Genomic DNA, 19,441 nt, shown 5'->3' on the forward strand with positions numbered 1-19,441 from the left:
TCAGGAAGTTGGGATTAACTCTAAACATGGCAAATATATTTTTCAATCTCTTTATAAACCAAGATTTACTCTGTCCTCTATTAAAAACCACAGGAACACATTTCTCCTGGAGACTTTCAGTGCAGTGCTTAATGTTGTACAGCTAGGGACTGAATGATTAGTGTCCAATGCGAAAACACCAGAAAAGATGTTGGAATCCATAGCAGAGTCTGGTAACTATACATAACTAAATGCCTCTACTTGTCCACAAATCCTTTCACAAGAATGCCAGGATTAGTTTTTATGGGCTAGGAAGAAATTCAAGGGTAATTTTTGGAAGATTATTATAAGGGGATTCCCAGATCCCAATGCAATTTGAGGAGACAATTATTAAAAGAGGGTCTAGCTGGAAGAATATCAAAGAAATTGAAATTATGCAAAGAAACATAGATAAGATAATTCCCAAGGTATAAGTTCACAAATAAGGAACCAAGACAAATAAAATCAGCCAATCTGACTAAAATGTGTTCTGGATTTATAGGATTATTAGCTATTACACATATGGTTATCAAGTTATTTTTATAGAAATTTTTCTTATTGATGATTCTCCTTTACCAAGGGAGATTTTTGCTCCATCATCATTAGATACAAAATTTAAAATTTCACTCCTTTCTATTTTCAGAGAACGCAGGATGTGGCCATTGGGCAGGGCAGTGACATTTGTTCATTCACTCAACAAATACTTATTAAAAACCTAAAAATACACCAGGTGCTCTTCTGGGCATTTATACTGGTTTGCACACATTTAAATTATTGATTTTAACAGGCATATGAACTGGAAAAGATGATAATATAACTAATACTCTTTCACTATAATCAATTCATTCAGTAATTTACCAAATATTTGGTATAAATGATAAACAATAAAATGCACTCATCTGAAGTGTATGGTTTGGCAAGACTTGAGAAATGTATACATTTGTGTCACCACAAATATAATCAGGATGTAAAGTGTTCCCATCACCTGTTTACTTCACCCCTTTTGAGTCAACCTCCTTCCCCTATCTTCTGTTCCAGACATTCTGCTCTCTGTCCTTATAGATTAGACTTACCTTTAGAGATTGGCAATTATTTATTGTATATGTATAATTATTAACAAAAGATAAGACTACAATACTGAAGTATGTCATTTTAAAATTAGGGCTGGGGCACCTGAGTGGATCAGTCAGTTGAGTATCTGACTTCCGGCTGAGGTCATGATCTCACTGTCTGTGAGTTCGAGTCCCTATCGGGCTCACTGCCGTCAGTGCAGAGCTCAGTTCGGATCCTCTGTCTCCCTGCCTCCCTCTCTCTCTCGCGCTCTCTCAAAAATAAATGAAATATTTAAAAAATAAAATCAAGACTAAGAATTTCAAGCTTCTGACAAAATGGTTGAACCATAACTTCAACATTACATTCACCAAGCGTGGTCAGTGACTTCCTGTAGGAGATGGTATCTCCTGGAACGGCTCAGGTAACGCCTTTCCCTATGTGATTAGCTATGCAAAATTAGCCATACACAACATATGATGGGGAGAATCATAGAATATTGAAACAGGTGGGCCTTTAAACCAACAGGTTTAATGTGTAGACAAAGAATCTCTAGACTCTGGGGGGGGCCCCGACATTACCTAAATTCACCTAAAGAGTGAGAAAACAAAAAAAAAAAAAAAAAGAAGAAGAGATGGACTGCAGTAAGAGTTTTGAAACAGACAATTTGTATTGTGAAGAGTAAGTTGAATGTCTGTATGCTTGTTTTAGAGTTTGTTTTAGAGCCACAGCTTTAATACAGACCGAATATGACGGGTGTTTTCTTTTTTTCCTTTCTTCTTCTTTTTTTTTTTTTAATAATCTGTCATTCCTAATCTCCTTTTGTAGCCATGTAAGCAAACTTGAAATGTTTTAACTTGTTTAGCTGAAACGATCACACCAGTGCTTTTATTACAGTTTGATATTTTACCTTAGGAACTCGCACAGCTTACAAATGACTCTAGTCTGACTCGTGTTCATTGGGTCACGTTGCCATTATGATACTCTAAGCCAACTTTGGTTGAATTCAGCAAACATTTGGTAAGAACATTAGCTCCAAGCATATGTTTGTGGAGGACTTAAAACTTCACAAAGCACAGGCGCATAGGTTGCCTCAAAATATTGTCTTTTCTCTGAGCTGAGAAAACTGAAGCTGGAGATTGGATGAATGGTTTTCTTGAGATCATAGAGGGATGAGAGGCAGAGTGACGACCAGAATCCAGGTCTTCAACTTCTGGTCTAGGACTTGTTTCAAGGTTGGGGTGCAAGTCCGCATCACTGCCAGCTCTGTCTATCCTCCTTCCCTGACTCCTCCTCCCTATCCGTGAGCCAGCCAGCTTTCCCTCCCCACATCTCTGTGTGGTGACAAGTTGATCCTTTATTATGGATAAATAATTTAAATATATTTGAATAATAAGTATCCATAAATATCAGCCTAAATTTCTGATCATGCAAACGTTTTCCCCCTTTCTCTCTGTAACAGGCCTTTGAGATTAAAAGACCATAATCATTAGCCAAAAATGACATTTATTTATGTTTTTAAAGTCGATAATGACATCTATGGTCAGCTTGATCCAAGTTAGTTTTTAGGAGGGGGAGAGGATTTGACCAAGATCAGGGAAACGTCAACCCTGTATAGTGTCTCCATCTCCACTTCTGCATGGATGAGGGGCAGCTTTTCATTTTTATTTTCTTAAACTCCTTGAGCCCTAAGCACTCTTCATTTAAGCAATAAAAGGAATTTCCCTCTGGCCCTGTCCAGAGACTATTTGGAAATTCCAACTTTCCATTTGATTCCTAAATAGCTCCATAATTCATTTGTATATAATCTGATGTTTTAAACCTGTCTTCATCTCTTCATTTGTTCCTTCTTTAAGAGACTAAGCTCCCTATAACACATATCTTTGGGGTGGCTGTAATAAAAACTTTGAATTTGATATAGCTTTCAATAGCCATGCTTTTTGTTATGCAGCTTAACCTAGCCTGTCTTGACTAATATTGTACTTTAATACAATTTTTTAAAATACACTTAATTAAAGTAATGATATAAAAATAATGTTCTTCTCCCTGATATATTATTATTCATATTAATCTATTTTATACTGCTGAATTAGTCAGAAAAATTACTAAGGCTTTAAATAAGTTGACTAGTGTACTTATGAAAATATTCCATCTTATCAGTTGAAGGTGATGTCATATTGTAAGAGACCTGGTTATGGACTAAAACAAAGACTAAAAAAATTAGGAAGAAAGAAAATATAGTAAATAAAATTTAAAAAAATATTAACAGGGGCACCTGGGTGGCTCCATCAGTTAAGTGTCTGACTTTGGCTCAGGTCATGATCTCACAGTTCGTGGGTTTGAGCCCCACATCAGGCTCTGTGCTGACAGCTAGCTCGGAGCCTGGAGCCTGTCTTTGGGTTCTGTGTCTCCCTCTCTCTCTGATCCTCCCCTGCTCAATCTCTCTCCCTCTCTCTCTCAAAAATAAATAATGAAGAAATTTAAAAAAATATATTAACAGACTTTTCATGGACTCTAAGGCATTAATAAATATTGTTCCAAGAATCCAAGAAGATAAGACATATTTGTTGGGACACCTGAAAGACTTACTCTTTTCAGCATTCAACTTTTGATTTTAGCTCAGGTCATGATATCGTGGTTTGTGAGATCAAGCCTCACATTAGGCTTTACGCTGACAGTGCAGAGCCTGCTTGGGATTCTGTCTCTCCTTTCATCTCTACCCTTCCCTTGCTCATGCTGGAACACTCTCTCTCTCTCAAAATAAATATGTAAACTTTTTTTTAATGAGCATATTAGTTAAAATATGATTATTATAGATTCACATAACATGTACCTTCAGTGTTTTTATTTTGCTTCAAATAAATTCACCTCATTTATTTTAGTGTTTATTTTTTTGTTTGCAAGAAAAATAGTTTTATTTTCATTGTCGTAATATATGGTGAAAAACTGTTGTTTCAGTCCATACAGCTTCCTTCTGCCTGCTGGTAGCTGATCATCTTTTTCTTGTCGAAATTCATTCTATGTGCCATTGGCGGGGATGACCCTATCCCATTTCATTCCTTCTATAGGTTATGTTCACAATTTCCTTGAAAGAATATGATAAGAAATGACATGATACATGCTAGAGGGGTAAAAGAGAACAGAAGCAAGTGGTTCTCCAGAAGTTTTCCAGCGATAGAAAAGAGACTTGATCTCTCTGCTGTGATGGTTGACCAATTAATTCCTAAGTTTGGAACTGCCTTCTGATAACTGGCATATACTGGAAGAGAGCTTCAAGAGAAAGGCAAAGGTAGATTTCTGTTGAAAACACTGTAATTTTAATGAATAAGAAAAACAATGGTGAGCAGGTCAGGGGCTTCATAACATCAACTAAATCATTGGAAAGAACTACAACTTAAAACTGCTCTTTGTGACCTTCCAAATTAGTATGTGTAGTTGTACTAATTTGGAAGGTCAGACATAGATAGATAGATAGATAGATAGATAGATAGATAGAGATAGAGTTATATAGATATATTGGGAGAGGGGGGCTAGTGTAGTTGTAATGAATTTTAACTGTTTGTTATGAAAAAGACCTAATATATTTTTATCTTTATTACCATCATGATTATTACATGTCATCTTTATTTTGAACAAATGGGAAAAATGGGAAACATTCTTTTTTTATATGTAAGCTAGAGATCAAGGAAGGAGTTCTTAGAAGTTGAGTGAAATCCATAATGTTGAGTAAAGCTTACTAACATAAAGGAAAGTAAAATTTCAGCATAAAACAATAGAAAATTAGCTTGACAAAATATTATTTCTTGCATAGAATGATTTTCTCTTTTTATTTTTATTGCATTCATTTTTTGTTGAGATATGATTATATGATAGTATACATGCTGTGCTTATACTCTGATATTTTTAGCATCCATTAATTTAAACAGTTACCAAACTCATATTAGAATTTCAAATACTGTGTTTCTACTCCATTGTGAATGGGCCAGAATTCTGTATAATCATATTGCATATGTTTGGGAAAGTCGTCTGTGAGCGCTGCACAGGAGCATTACCTATGAACTTTGTAATATTCCATGAGGATGAATAAAGATGTTGTGGTTCACCTGAAGGTTGAAAAAAGTTGAGATCACCCACTAGATAAAATGCTGTGTGTATGCACAACATACACATGTGCACACACACACACACGCGCGCGCACGCATGATGTGTGTATACACTTATATACATTATTTTAGATCATTATTAGCATACCTAACATAAGACCAAAATTATTTTTATATAAAATGAACTTACAATTTTATTTATTATAAATTATTTCAATAGTTAAAATCCCTCAATTAACAATAAATATATGTCAGTTTAATCTCATTTTGTCACTGTTTTTCAAGAACTATTTAAACTATTGCTGCACTTTATCTTTTCTTTAAAATATCTGAATATATATACGATTAAATTATGAGAACCACTTACATAGACACTGGTTGATTTATCATAATTATACTTCTTTATCTTTTCTTAATGTAATGATAGTAGTAAAATTGTTTCAGTAGTTCCATGATGACATTAAATGCATCTATGGAAACACTCCCTCCTGAAGGTTTGTTTTTAATTAAGATTCCTTGGGAATTACATAATTGAGCATAAGCTCATCACATGGTCATATGCCAAGAATTAACAATAGTTACATTAGTGTACTATGTTACCTAGTAACAAAAGCAACATAACATTTTCATAATAGTTTAATTATATATTCAAAATTTCCTGAAGTTCTCATAACCAAATACATGGCAAAAATATTCACACATATTATATAAACCCTTATGAAACGTGTATTCTGTCCTTTGTGTTGGTATTCTTTTTGTATATTATTCCAGTTTTCTACTTCATCTTGGAAATGTGTTCTATGCCACACTGGATGCCAAATGGGGAGATAGAAACAATAAAAAAGAACCAATTGATCATTCTGGAACTAAAGAAAAAATTTCCGAAATTAAGAGATTTCCATGGGTGGACCTAACAGCTGAATAGACATGACAGAGGAAAGTTTAATGAACTTCATGATAAATCAGTGAAAACAATTAAAAGGAAAAAATGATGAGAATAAAATAAATAAATAAATAAATAAATAAATAAGTAAATAGAGAATTGAGAACTTGTGTGATGATCTCAAACATTACAGTCCATGGAAGTAGAATAATAAAAGGAGAAAGAGAATTGAGGACAAAAAATATTCAAGAGATAAAATTAAATATTTTACAAATTTGATGAAACAGATATAATGATGGGTTTAAGATGCTTTGTGGATAATCAAATGGAGGAAGGATAAAGAAGCCTAAAGTTATGTGTATCACATTCAAATGGTTGAAAGACAAAAAGAATAGACCTTGAAAGTAACAAGGGGAAATTAACACATTACATAAGAGGACACAAAATTTCGATTAATGGCTGACTTCTCAGCAGAATCCTTGGGGACAAGAAAAGACAGGGTGCATGAGTTGCTCAGTTGGTTAATGATTTTAGTTCATGTCGTGATCTCCAAGTCATGAGATCAAGCTGGGCGTCAATCTCCATGGTGGGCATGGAACAGGCTTAGGATTCTCTGTCTTCCTCTGCCCGCCCCCCACTCACATGCACTTGTGCATGTGAGGAAATACTGTATTCTCAGAAAAGAAGAAAGAGCGTCTAAAATATCTGAGTAGATAGAAAAGAGTATAATTTTCTTTTTTCTATTTCTTAATTTTTTTATAATCTCTACATAAATATGAAAAAAAATTGTCTTGTAGGTTTATAAGTGTAATGCAACCCTTGCGACATAAAAAAAGAGAGTATATGACATATGACATATTTACTTGCAGGATTTTGGTATTTTAGGCAAAGTAGTACATTATTGAATAAACTATGTAGAATTAAGGTTGTATATTGCAATCCTAAAGTCAATCATGCAGAAAAGATCTAAAAAGCAACAGGAAAATTTAAATGGAATTCTAACAACTGTTCAAATAATTTAAACAAATAATAGTAAAAGAGACACAGGATTACAACAGAGCAGAAAAGCTGAGAACATAAAAAAATGCTAGCCACAAAAACAACTATATTGATTATATTAATTGCTAATAGATTAAATGATCAAAGTAAAAGTTATATTTTCAGAATGGACTCAAAAACCAAACCAAATATGTGCTATCTATAAGAAAAAATGCTTTCATTTTAAAGACAAACATGGTTGGAAAGTAAATTAACAACAACAAAAAACAATATCATGTGAGTTTTAAGGGAAAGAAGACTGGAAGGTTATATTAATTTTAAATAGAAGTTGTTAAGACAAAATATATTACTATAAATTAAAAGGGAAATTTCATAAGTACAGTTGACATGTGAATGGGTTTGAATTGCTCGTCCACTTACATATGATTTTTTTTTTTATAAATGCCATATAGTACTGTAAATGTGCTTTTCCTTCCTTCGGAGTTATTTGTTAATTGACTGTTTATGTTACCATTGACTGTTTATGTTGACTTCCAGTCAACAGCAGGTTACTACTAGTTAACTTTTTAGGGAGTCAAAAGTTATACACATATATTTGACTGCTCAAGGTCAGTGTCTCTAAACCCTCAGTTATTCAAGAGTCCGCTATATAATTCTATAAACAACAACTGCTAAAAACCAATAATCTAATCTCCCCTATTAAAAGGTTAGAGAGAAAGAACATTAAACCCAAAGTAGTTACAAAATATAAGGTATAGATAAAACATATCAATAAAAAAACAGACTTACAATGAAGAAAATAAACATAATAAAAAATGTATGTTTGAAAAAATGAATAGAGATGCCTGGATGACTCAGTCAGTTAAGCGTCAGAATTTAGCTCAGGTCATGATCTCATGGTCCATGGGTTCGAGCCCCATGTTGAGCTCTGTGCTGACAGCTCAGAGCCTGGAGCCTGCTTTGGATTCTGTGTCTCCCTCTGTTTCCACCCCCTCCCCTACTCATGCTCTGTCTGTCTGTATCTCTCTCAAAAATAAATAAATGTTAAAAATGTAAAACTTGGTAATTCCTACCAAGTTTGATCATGAAAATCATAAGAAAGACTCTGTCAATATCAGGCATACAAGAGGTTACATAAATAGAAAGTTTATATGTTTCTAAGGGAATCTAAGAGTATCATTAACAACTTCACGCTGATAGACATAGTGACTTAGATGAAATGAATAATTTGTTCAGCAACCATTTCTGGGAAAGCCAGTTTCACTCAGGTGCACCAGAATCAACACCTTCCTCAGCTTGCTTTCTGCCCCAAAGGTTTTTGGATGTTTTGTCTCCCACAGTCCTCCAAACTAGAAAGTGCAAGTATATTAACATCCACAAGACAACTCCTGACTGGTGGGCGATGAAGAACAAGAACCAATGGATAAATAGATATTCTCTTTTTTATTCTTTTCAGGTGGACAGCTGTGGGAGGCACCCGCCACAAATTCTGATTCTTCAGCATCTCAGTAGACTCAAGCCCCACCTGCTCACAGCTTGATAAGAAACTGCTGTATTGGTTCTACCTCATTCCCTCTCTTACTCTTCCCGGTCCTTCATTCCAGTTTTCTGGCATGGCAAATACAAATAAACCATCCATAAGCAAGTGACTACCCCAGATTCAGGTTCTGAGAAAAGTATGACATCAGTGGGAACAGAAAATTTGAGAACTATCTGGAAAATAGCAGCTGGGATTGAAAATGACAGAAAAACAAGAGCAGAACCATTTGATGATGATCTCCAAATGAGTGGCTTACAACAGAAGCATATGTTTACATGTCCATCTTGCCTCTGGTGTGGCTGTGATCCACATCATCATTCTCACTCAAGAATGCAGTTGGATGGAGTATTTCTGTCAGAACAATGGCTGGTGTCATATCCTAGGGGTAGGGGGAGCATGTCACTTCCACTCGTATTTTATTATACAAAGTTTGCCACATGGCCACACACTTGAGTGCTATTGCACAAGATGTATAATATTTCAGCAGAAGGGTTTCCAAATATTTTTGAAAATTGATAGATGGTCAATTCAATAAAATGCAGGACAAAGCTAATTGTAGAGGAATAATAAAATTTAGCCAACTGGTCACAAGTTTAATTTTAGATGTCATTTATTGGGGCGCCTGGGTGGCTCAGTCAGTTGAGTGTCCGACTTCGGCTCAGGTCAGGATCTTACAGTTTGTAGGTTCGAGCCCCATGTTGGGCTCTGTGCTGACAGCTAGCTCAGAGCCCAGCCTGCTTCAGATTCTGTGTGTCCCTCTCTCTCTGACTCTCCCCTGCTCATGCTGTCTCTCTCTGTCTCTCAAAGATAAGTAAATGTTAAAAAAATTTTTTTAGATGGCATTTATTATAGAATTTTAAATTTAGATGTAATTATATTATAAAGCATGGGAAATGCTCTAAATAAAGCATAAAAGACATTTAATACATTTTAAATAAAGTTATCTTAATTTTAAAAGTGCAGCTTTCCTTTTTTGTTTTGTTATTATTGTTGTTGTTTTGATCATTTTACTCTGAAGCAAATGACTTCCAATGAAATAATTAATATCAGAAAAAGAGATTAAGCACAGCAAATTTTCATTGTTTTAACAGTCTAAAATTTTATCACTGGCTTATTTCTCACCCATATTTTATTTTCATAAACTCAGAATTGTCAACTGGTAAAATGTTATTATAAAAGGCATATTTTTTCACAAAAATAAATCTGAAATAACTTTTCACAAATATGTTACAGTAGTTGTGAGCTGTATAAATATTAGCTGAATGCTGGAAAATCTTGGAATTTTGAATTGTGATTTATTTCACCAAAGGTGCTGGTTTCCTGTAGCATTTAACATCCATATTACAATTCATGCATTCTTATAACTTAGTTAGTTTTCTGAGTAGGCCTAATATATGCTTGTTTTTATGAAAGAATATCCTTGAGGTTTTAATGATCATTTTAATCCTTAAATTTATAGAATGAGTGATTCCATGACTCATAAGAGGAAATATATTGCATATAATTCAATGATAACTCCACACTAGATGATGTCAGAAAATCAGTAGCCTCGATTGACCTGAGAATGTCAATGGTTCTTCATAGTAAGAGATTAATTTTGTGTTATACATCAGGCACTGATTTTAGCCAAGCTATTAAGGAATTATAGATGTCATCACGCTGTTTGAAGACATGCAATTTCACGTTTCCAATTTACTCCTCAAAGTACTAGATGTCAAACTGTTACAGCTCCAAGCACTCACAAAAAATGACCCACATCTTCAATTAGCAGTTTCTTCTCACTTCTAACAACTCTGCATACGCAGTAGGAAAAGTGAGAATCTGTGTAACAGAAATTCTAATGCTGGTGACTATCACAAAAGAAGGATGATTAAGGCAAGAGTAACATTGGATGGGAACACATTTCCATGTTGTTGTCTTGGTAAGCTTCAGGAACCTGATGCATGGTGAAGATGGGTCAGGGTGGACACTTGGAGCAGAGACTCTGAGCTACTTTTGAGCCAGAATAGGAGGCTGATATGTGTCACTGCAAACTCTGTACTTGAGCATTGTATCTATTTTTATTTTTTGTGGCAAGGGAAGTCGGCACACTGTCACCATGCTTGCTATACTAAGCCATGCCAAGCCCATAGTCTCATGTAATGGATTTAAAATGCCTTGAAGATATTGCATAAATGTATCTCACAAGGGTGGGCTGGTCTGAATGTTGATAACAGCTACTGTTGGGCTCGCCTGCACTAAGCTAATAATTTAAGTTTAGCTTGTTGAATCCCTTTCTTGTGTTTTATAACCGAAGTCTGCTTTTCATTTGTGTAAGTTGGTCATATCCTTTGGTGACAAAAAGGAGGTGCTTCAGGAAAAGTTCTCAGACCAGGCTGCACTGTTGAAAGCTTCATAAATCAATTTGGGTTCATATAAATATTACTTCTCTGATCCAGATCTGGTATTATTAATAAAGATTTATTATTTTTAAAATTTTCCAACACAAAAAATGGAGAGCTTTGAAATCATAATAAATTATAATTCATTTTCCTTGCTTGCCATGCAGTCTCACTTGTCATGATATTTTTCTAAAGTTTAGGCAATTACTCAGAGTGAGTGTGCCTGGCTAAAATATGTCCTTTGCCTGAACATAGAAACTCTAACTCTATCAATGTAACTGAGCTCTGCAAATAATAGTATCAAAGATGATCAGTTCTTTGCCTGTGTATATTTATGCTATCATTCTTCTGTGTTTCCCTTCCTTAAAAAATAAGGGATCTGGGAAGTTTGCCTACAGTCTGGGGAGAATTGTGAACCATGAGCCTTCCAACACAGAGTGAGCTATTTCTTCTACCTATCTCCAAGCATTGACTGCATGTAAATGAAAAATAAATTGTGTTTTTCCTTGCAAGGCTAAGAGATAATGCTATTTGGAATAGCTACAGATGTCTTCAATGCTCCTATAAATGCATCTGAATTTAATAAGTTGAGAGTCTAAGCTTGTAAATATGTTTGTGTGTCAATTAGTCTGTTCCAGTACTTTTGTTGGATGTAAAATATGTTGGCCAATTCTTATGCTATTTTAAGACACACTCAAAGTGTGATTTCTTACTCATTCCGCCATCCAAACTTCAATGAAAAGAAACTGCTAATAAACTTTTCAAAGCTTCGTTTTAAAAATATTCATGGGAGCACTCATTAGGTTGAGTGTCTGACTCTTGATTTTGTCTCAGATCCTGATCCTAGGGTTGTGAGATCAAGACATCTACACTGAACGTGCAGTCTGCAAAGATTCTCTCTGTCCCTCTGCCCCTCTCCTCTGCTTGTACTCTCTCCCTAAAATTAAAATAAGAAATTAAAATATATTTTAGTAAAATAGACTTTGATGAAATGCCAGAGGTAAAGGTCACATACAAAGAAACAACAGTAGGGCACCTGGGTGGCTCAGTTGGTTCGGCATCCCACTTCGGCTCAGGTTATGCTCTTACCATTTATGCTCTGTCTGCTGGCAACACAGAGCCTGCTTTGGATATTCTGTCCCCCTCTTTCTGCCCCTTCCCTGCTCACACTCTCTCTCTCTAAAATAAATAAACATTAAAATTTTTTAAAAACAATAACAAGTAATTAAGTGCAGTTCATAATTTATAGAACTATATACTATATTGAACAATACTGAGTAAAAACAAGAAATCATGATACTTAAGCCGTAATAGAAGGAAACATCACCCTATGGTTCACATAATATTGATATTCTTACATTCATCTCAAACATATTTATTGAGTGTCTTCTGATATTAGCCTGTCAACCCTCTTTTAAAATAAATTGGTCTATATGTTTTTTAGCTGGACCATCCTTTTAAAAATTTTTTTGCAAGACATTACCTTGTCAAATAGGGGCAACTTAATTTTTAATATCAGTTTTTATTTTAAGAGAGCAAGATAAAAATACTATTTAAAGATATTATTTTGCATCCTACAAGATACTGAGCATATAATGATTAAACAAACAATATTCCTAAGATAGTAATTCCAGAAGGACAATTAATGGTAATTTGAAATGTTGTGCATCAGTGAAATAGAACAATGAGAAAGTAATTATAGTTTGGATCACAATGAGAAAGTAATTATAGCTTGGACTAGACTAGAAGTAGAATTAAATAAATTCCCTAATGGGGTACTTTGTAGAATGTCACCAATCAGGTGCCCTGCAGGGAGAAGGGCACAGAGGAAAACTTCCCCTAGGTTAATCAATAAAGTGTGCTGTTGGCATTTTACAGGTCGTTTTGAAGAGGAATAAAACCTATCTAAATAAATACTCAAATAAAATAATTTCTGTGCCTTTATGACTTTTAGCTGTAGTTATAATACAAATTATAAACTAACCAGGTGACATTGGATGATAATGTTATGAAGTACAGTAAGAACTAGCAGGATAAATAATGTCAAATATTAAAAAAAACTATATAACAGACTAGTAATTTCTCTTTTATCTTGGCTCTGCTGGATTAGAGTTCCCATCTCCTCTTTGGTGAGTAAGTGAGCTATGTTAGATTATCATTGTATTATTTTAATAGTAGGCATATATATATTCTTATATATGGATGTATATGAATTGTATACTGAAATACATTTGGTTTCATCACAGAAGGAAGTTGACTTATCAGACACATTTTTATCTTTACTTTGTCCTCAGTTTATACTTCCTGTACACATAATACACACACACACACACACACACACACACACACACACACACACTAACCGAGATATAATTGAACCAATAAACTATGTCAACTCAACTGATATTTGTAATCAAAAACATTTATGCCCAAAATGTAGTTGCCTTTCCAAATGGAAACTTAGGTAAATTATGTACGTTTTAGGATACTTGATGATACTTGATTTGAAAAGGCTTATTTCTCACTGCTGGGCTATATTTACATTCACTCATTATTGCATAAATGTCACTATGTTTGCAGGTCCTCTGATCTTCTGTGGTCACTCTACACTACCATCCAATGACAAAACTTTTTTTTTTCTCATCGCCCATGGGGGAGCTTTCCCTATTCATTTTTTAATGTTTATTAATTTTAAGAGAGAAAGATAAAGGGACAGAGAGGAGGAGAGGGGAAGGAGTGGGAGAGATGGGAAGTGGGAGAGATAAAATCCCAAACAGGCTCTGCTTTAACAGTGCAGATGTGAGGTTCACTCTCCCAAGAGGTGAGGTCATGACCTAAGAGGAAATCAAGAGTCAGACGTTTAACCGACTGAGCCACTCAGGCGCCCTGGAAGTATTCCTATTCTTCCCATGTTTTTCCAGCATATTTGTTTTCTCCTGGCCCATCTCCATTGTAGGTTCATCTGTTTTGAACCCTGGTTTAAGGGCCTGCATATTCTTCTCTTTCTGAACACTGTCGTAAAAGCCTGTGTCCCAAGAGTAGCTTAAAGACATGGGTGATGTGTGAGGTGGAGTTTTATTGAAGCATTGAGTAACAGGGTATTTTTATTATTTAAAAACAAAACATGAAAATGAAAAGAACTGTTAACACCAAGTAGTTAATGCACTGCTCCTATGTATCTTCCATTTCCCATCACAAATATTTTTTTATGTTTATTTATTTATTTTGAGAAAGAGGGAGTGAGAGAGAGGGAATCTGAGCAAGGGAGAATCTCAGGCAGGCTCTGCTCTGTCTGCACAGAGCCCCCCACACAGGGCTCGAACTCAGCAACCCTGAGCCAAAATCAAGAGTCAAATGCTTGACTGACCAAGCCATCCAGATGGCCCTCCCACCACAAGTGTTTCTAGTCTCTGCACATCCATCTTCACCTGTCTTCCTTGGGCCCCAGTATGTCAACATTTATTTAGCCTCTGTCCTCTCAATTACCTGTCAGCTTCTAACTCTTAAACTCTAGTTTTTCTCCCTTCGCCAAAATCATGGTTTTAGGTCACTAAGCAATCACAGCCAATAAATGGACAAATCATGAACACATTCTGTTCAATATCAGCCTGACCTGAGTAGTAGAAAGGTATTGGTCTGTCTGGTCTCTATCTTTTAGCAAGAAACAGAACACAGGAGTCTTTGAAATAACAGAGCTTTGCTGTTCTGTTGTTATTGATCACAATGTGATGCTAAACAAACTTAGTCTCCCTAACGGCACGATCAGCAGAAGAATAACAGCACAAAGTTTCATTCTCTTTACCTCTGGCCCTTTACACTCAGTCCACAGAAACTCTACTGAGGCGGTTTCTATATTGGTTATTTTACTTCCATTTTTACAAACTCCTGTGTGAAACTATTATAGGAATCGAAGAATTAACAGATTTCTTCAGTTTGAAGTCACAATGGAGGTATATTTTGATGTTTGCCTCTTAAAAATGGCAACCACTACCCAAAACGTTGCTTGAAAATGGTCCCTACTTCCCACCTTATTAAGTAGATTTAATAACTACATTCAGAACTCCCCCCCTGTAACTTTCTGTTTCTGTCAATATAGATAATAATTATGTGGGAAAAAACTTGGGGCGCCTGTGCAGCTCAGTCAGTGAAGTGTCTGACTCTTGATTTTGACTCAAGTCATGATCTCAATGTTGTGGGATTGAGCCCCTTCTTAAGATACATTCTAGGGTTGCAGCTTGTTAAATATTCCCGCTCTCCCTCTCCTCCTCCCCAGCTCTCACTCTCTCTCTCAGAAAAAAAATGTGAAAAACTTTAAATATGATTAATACTATTTATGTATCTCTTATCTTTTGAATATTGAACATATTCAGTCTCAGTATGCTTTCAAGGAAATGGCATTTATTAACAAAATTGAATAAATTACAATATTCAGGTGGAGTCTTTGGGATATTGAAAAAAATTAATAAATGTAAGTAAGGTTTGTAGCACAAAGGAGATTATTGAAAGTAGAATAAAGTGAAGTGAGGTTCTGGACTTTTAATGGACATTTAATTAAATGCATATAGGGAGAGGAGAACAGGGTTCCCTATTAGGATAATTTTTGGCTTAAGTAAAAAATAGCCCAATACAAAAAGATTTCAGCAAAAGGAATATGGATTCATTCTCACGAATAAGAGTCTAGGGTTGCCCTTCACTTCTGGCTCCAGCGTTTCCCTGAAATCCTCCTGTCACTGCCTTTCTCCACATGGTGGCCTCTTTCTCACGTTGGTACTAGTTCCAGATCAACATTGAGGCAACCGCAAAGTGCAGAAGAGAAAAAGTACCTCCCATTTGCTCCCCTGAGGCAGAGCAGCATCTAAAACAATAATAAAACACATTTCCCCTATATTTCCAAACACATTTCTCTCACATGCCTTTGGCTTGTGGGGTCAGATGCCTTCCTGTCTGAGCCAAATCCTGTGACCAGGTTAATGCCATGTAATGATTGGCTTCAGCCTGAATTCACTGAGAACCAATCACTTTGCAGGCCCACAGCATTATTTTAAAATTAATCATGAAAAGTTTGTTTGTTTTTAATTCTCTACACTTTTCTTGCGGTAGCAAAGCTTTCTAAATTCCACTGATTTATTGTTCAAGGATCAACTGTTCTTTAAGGCTGTAAGATGTCTGGCCTGATCTGGTTTGAAGCTGGGTCCCTCACTGCTTAACAGCCTGTGCACTGTGAGTTTGGTTACTGCTGCAGCCATGACTCACGGTGTCGAGCTGTTGGCCACGACATTATGGAAACTTCTGAGTCTGCTCCTTGTGATGTCCCATATGCCGTCCACCAGGTTTCCTGTGGTCTAGACAGTGGCCTGAGGGCAGATCGTTTTTGTTAATATCTATTCCCTGAACCATAGTATGTAAATATTGCTTCTTTGGAACCTGTTTGAGAAGGCCTCAAAAAACTTCTTTGCAGTGTGTTTGTGTACAAGTTATCACTTAAGAAACTCCAATACTGGATATTTAGTATGTGCTTATTAACTAGCAAAGCATATTTTGGAAAGCATTTCATTGATTATAATGCTTGGCACTTCATTATCATTAGTGTTTATATAATTCAATCATTTTGGAAGCATAGTTATTCAAATTCTATTTTAAAAATATGTAACACTCAAATATGGCCTCTTAAATTAGATGGTAAAATCTGCTAGCTAATATACAAAGTGTGGGGTTTTTTCATTTGAAAAATTGTATTATTTAATGACGTCTCTCTGTGTATCTTTGTCACCTACTGTTGTATTACAAATAAATATAAGATTTAAAAACTAAATACTGATTTAGTGAAAAGCTCATTAGAGTTGAATCGTCCACTTCACAAAATAAGTTATTATAAATAGCCCTAGTGTATTTAACAAATAATCTATTTACTGTAATTTCATTTGGGCAATTTCTTTTCAGGAATATCTTATTGCCTAACCCTTTGTACATTTGAAGATGTCATTAATATTTCCAGGAAGACAAAAAATGAGTCAGTCTCTGCTCTCTGAGAGTGGGAAATTGTATAGATGATAGATAATCATGCAAGTATGTATATCCAAAAGATTTTTTCCCAGGTCATTTAAAAAAATTGTGTGTTGTCATCATTACAGCTTGGTTATATGAAGATACAATGAATTTTTAAAATATATTTATGGAATATTCCAATACTTGCACACCATCCTAGCACTGGAGTCTTGCTAATCTCCTCCACATCATTTCACTTTTAATATATGTGCTGCCAAGGGGAACACTTTTTTTTAATCAGGGGTTTTTTATATTCTCATTACTCATAACTACTCTGAATTACTCTTAGGAGTTTCTTATTTCCTTGTACTTATGGGAGAAGGTAGCAGAAATTCCTGTAATATCGTTGGGGAATCCCCTCTCCTACCTCCTTTTGCCAGGGAAAACCGGGAAGAAACTTCTACTAGACTTTTAGAAGCACACCTTATTACCAGGAATTCCTATCCATTCCTTGGGGACTCTGTTATTAGCAAAAGCTCTAGAACATATGGAATAATTTACTGGGATAAATACCAAGCTAAGATGGAGTACCATTTAAGTCTCAAGGAGATACTGCAAGTCTCGCACTAGAGTAATATAAAATGCTGATATTGAACCAGAGACTAAGGTACTGGTATTATCAAATGTAGTCTTCTAATAACCTTATAGCTTTAAAATTTATAATTGAAATGTATCGACTCCAGACTGTAGATCAACATGGAGAGGGGGTTGGTTTTATTCAAACACCTGACTCCAAAGACTATAGGAGACAACCTACTGGCTCTGGGGTATGTGGTATTTTTCTTCATTTCTTGTATATTCAAAGTCCTTCTAGGGACACCTGGGTGGCTCAGTCTGTTAAGCGTCCAGCTTTGGCTCAGGTCATGATCTCAAGGTTTGTGGGTCCGAGCCCCACATCAGCCTCTGTGCTGACAGCTAGCTCAGAGCCTGGAGCCTTTTTCAGATTCTGTGTTTCCCTCTCCCTCTGATTTTTCCCTGCTTGTGCTGTCTCTCTCTGTCTCTCATAAATAAATAAAAAACAGAAAAAAATTTTTTAATTCCCTCTATAATTTGACTAGGGAAAAAAAAAAAGATTTGACCTAATCCACAGAATCATATTTCTATTTGTCACAGTTTTTGGAGATAAAAAACCAGCAAGACATATTTATTTCCTGCTTAAAGTTGTAATGTTTAGCTTTTGTGTTATAAGTTTCCAGACAGGAATATTTTCTGCTGAAGTCATATAACTATGAATCTTCCCACCTCCTGTATTGCTACTTACTATTTTCTTTATATGAGATGCTTTGACTATTTTCTTTATGTGAGATGCTTTGAGATAGTTAAAATATATCAGATCAGAGAAATTTGCTCTCAGTGTTATAAGATAAAGTGTCTGAGATCAGTTGTTTTAGTTTTTTCTCCCCTGCTATTTCCAGTAAAGCAAACTGGCACTTAATTTCCAATACCCAGTGGCAATTAGTCATTGCTGTTTTGTTACCTAGAGGATACAGTTCAAGTTTCAGCAAGTTTTCATCTTTCCCACATCTATTAAAATATCATTTATTCTATTGGCAACGTCTCTAAATATTTGATCATCTAGCTTGTGTGGTTCATCTTCTTGCTTCTGAGAAATTAAATCTATCTTAGAATATGTTCACTAATGTGAAATAATATCTCATGGATAATAATCTGATGATGTACTCTTACCAACTATAGGTAAAAAATTTGTGAAATTTTATTTGAAAATCTGTTACATTAAATTGTAATTACTAGCATTTGCATACAAAGGAATAACTGAATAACCTTACTTTTAACTACAATTAATTTAATAGGCTAAAAATTCTGAGGCAATGATGATATTGCATTATCCTTAACATTCTCACCCTTGTGTCCTGTGGGTGCTGGGGGAAGCTGTCTTGTCTGGTGCATTAAATGCAATCATTTTTGTGAAGTCTCATCTGTCCCCAGATTTGATTTAACATTTTTTAAATATAATTTATTGTCAAATTGGCTTATATACAACACCCAGTGCTCATCCCAACAAGTGCCCTCCTCAACACTCATCATCCATTTTCCCCTCTCCCCCAACCCTGCATCCACCCTCAGTTTGTTCTGTGTATTTGAGTCTCTTGTGGTTTGCCTTGCTCCCTCTCTGTTTATAACTATTTTTCCCCTTCCCTTCCACCATGGTCTTCTGCTAAGTTTCTCAAGATACACATATAAGTAGAAACATATGATATCTATCCTTCTCTGACTGACTTATTTCACTCAAGATAATACCTTCCACTTCCATCCACGTTGTGGCAAATGACATAATTTCATTCCTTCTCATTGCCATGTAGTATTCCACTATATAGATAAACCACATCTTCTTCATCCATTCATCAGTTGAAGGACATTTAGGCTCTTTCCATGATTTAGCTATTATTGTAAGCACTGCTAT

The 19,441-nt window shown here is 35.3% G+C and overlaps 1 non-coding gene across 1 annotated transcript; it reads right to left on the bottom strand.

Annotated features, from left to right (window-relative positions):
• Positions 1-17,138: 17,138 nt before the first annotated feature.
• Positions 17,139-17,246, bottom strand: LOC115293067. Its single transcript, XR_003909328.1, has one exon. It is a non-coding gene; the product is annotated as a U6 spliceosomal RNA (small nuclear RNA).
• Positions 17,247-19,441: the final 2,195 nt, after the last annotated feature.

Source organism: Suricata suricatta, chromosome 5, assembly GCF_006229205.1.
Source record: "Suricata suricatta isolate VVHF042 chromosome 5, meerkat_22Aug2017_6uvM2_HiC, whole genome shotgun sequence".
In the NCBI taxonomy this organism is placed as follows: domain Eukaryota; kingdom Metazoa; phylum Chordata; class Mammalia; order Carnivora; family Herpestidae; genus Suricata; species Suricata suricatta.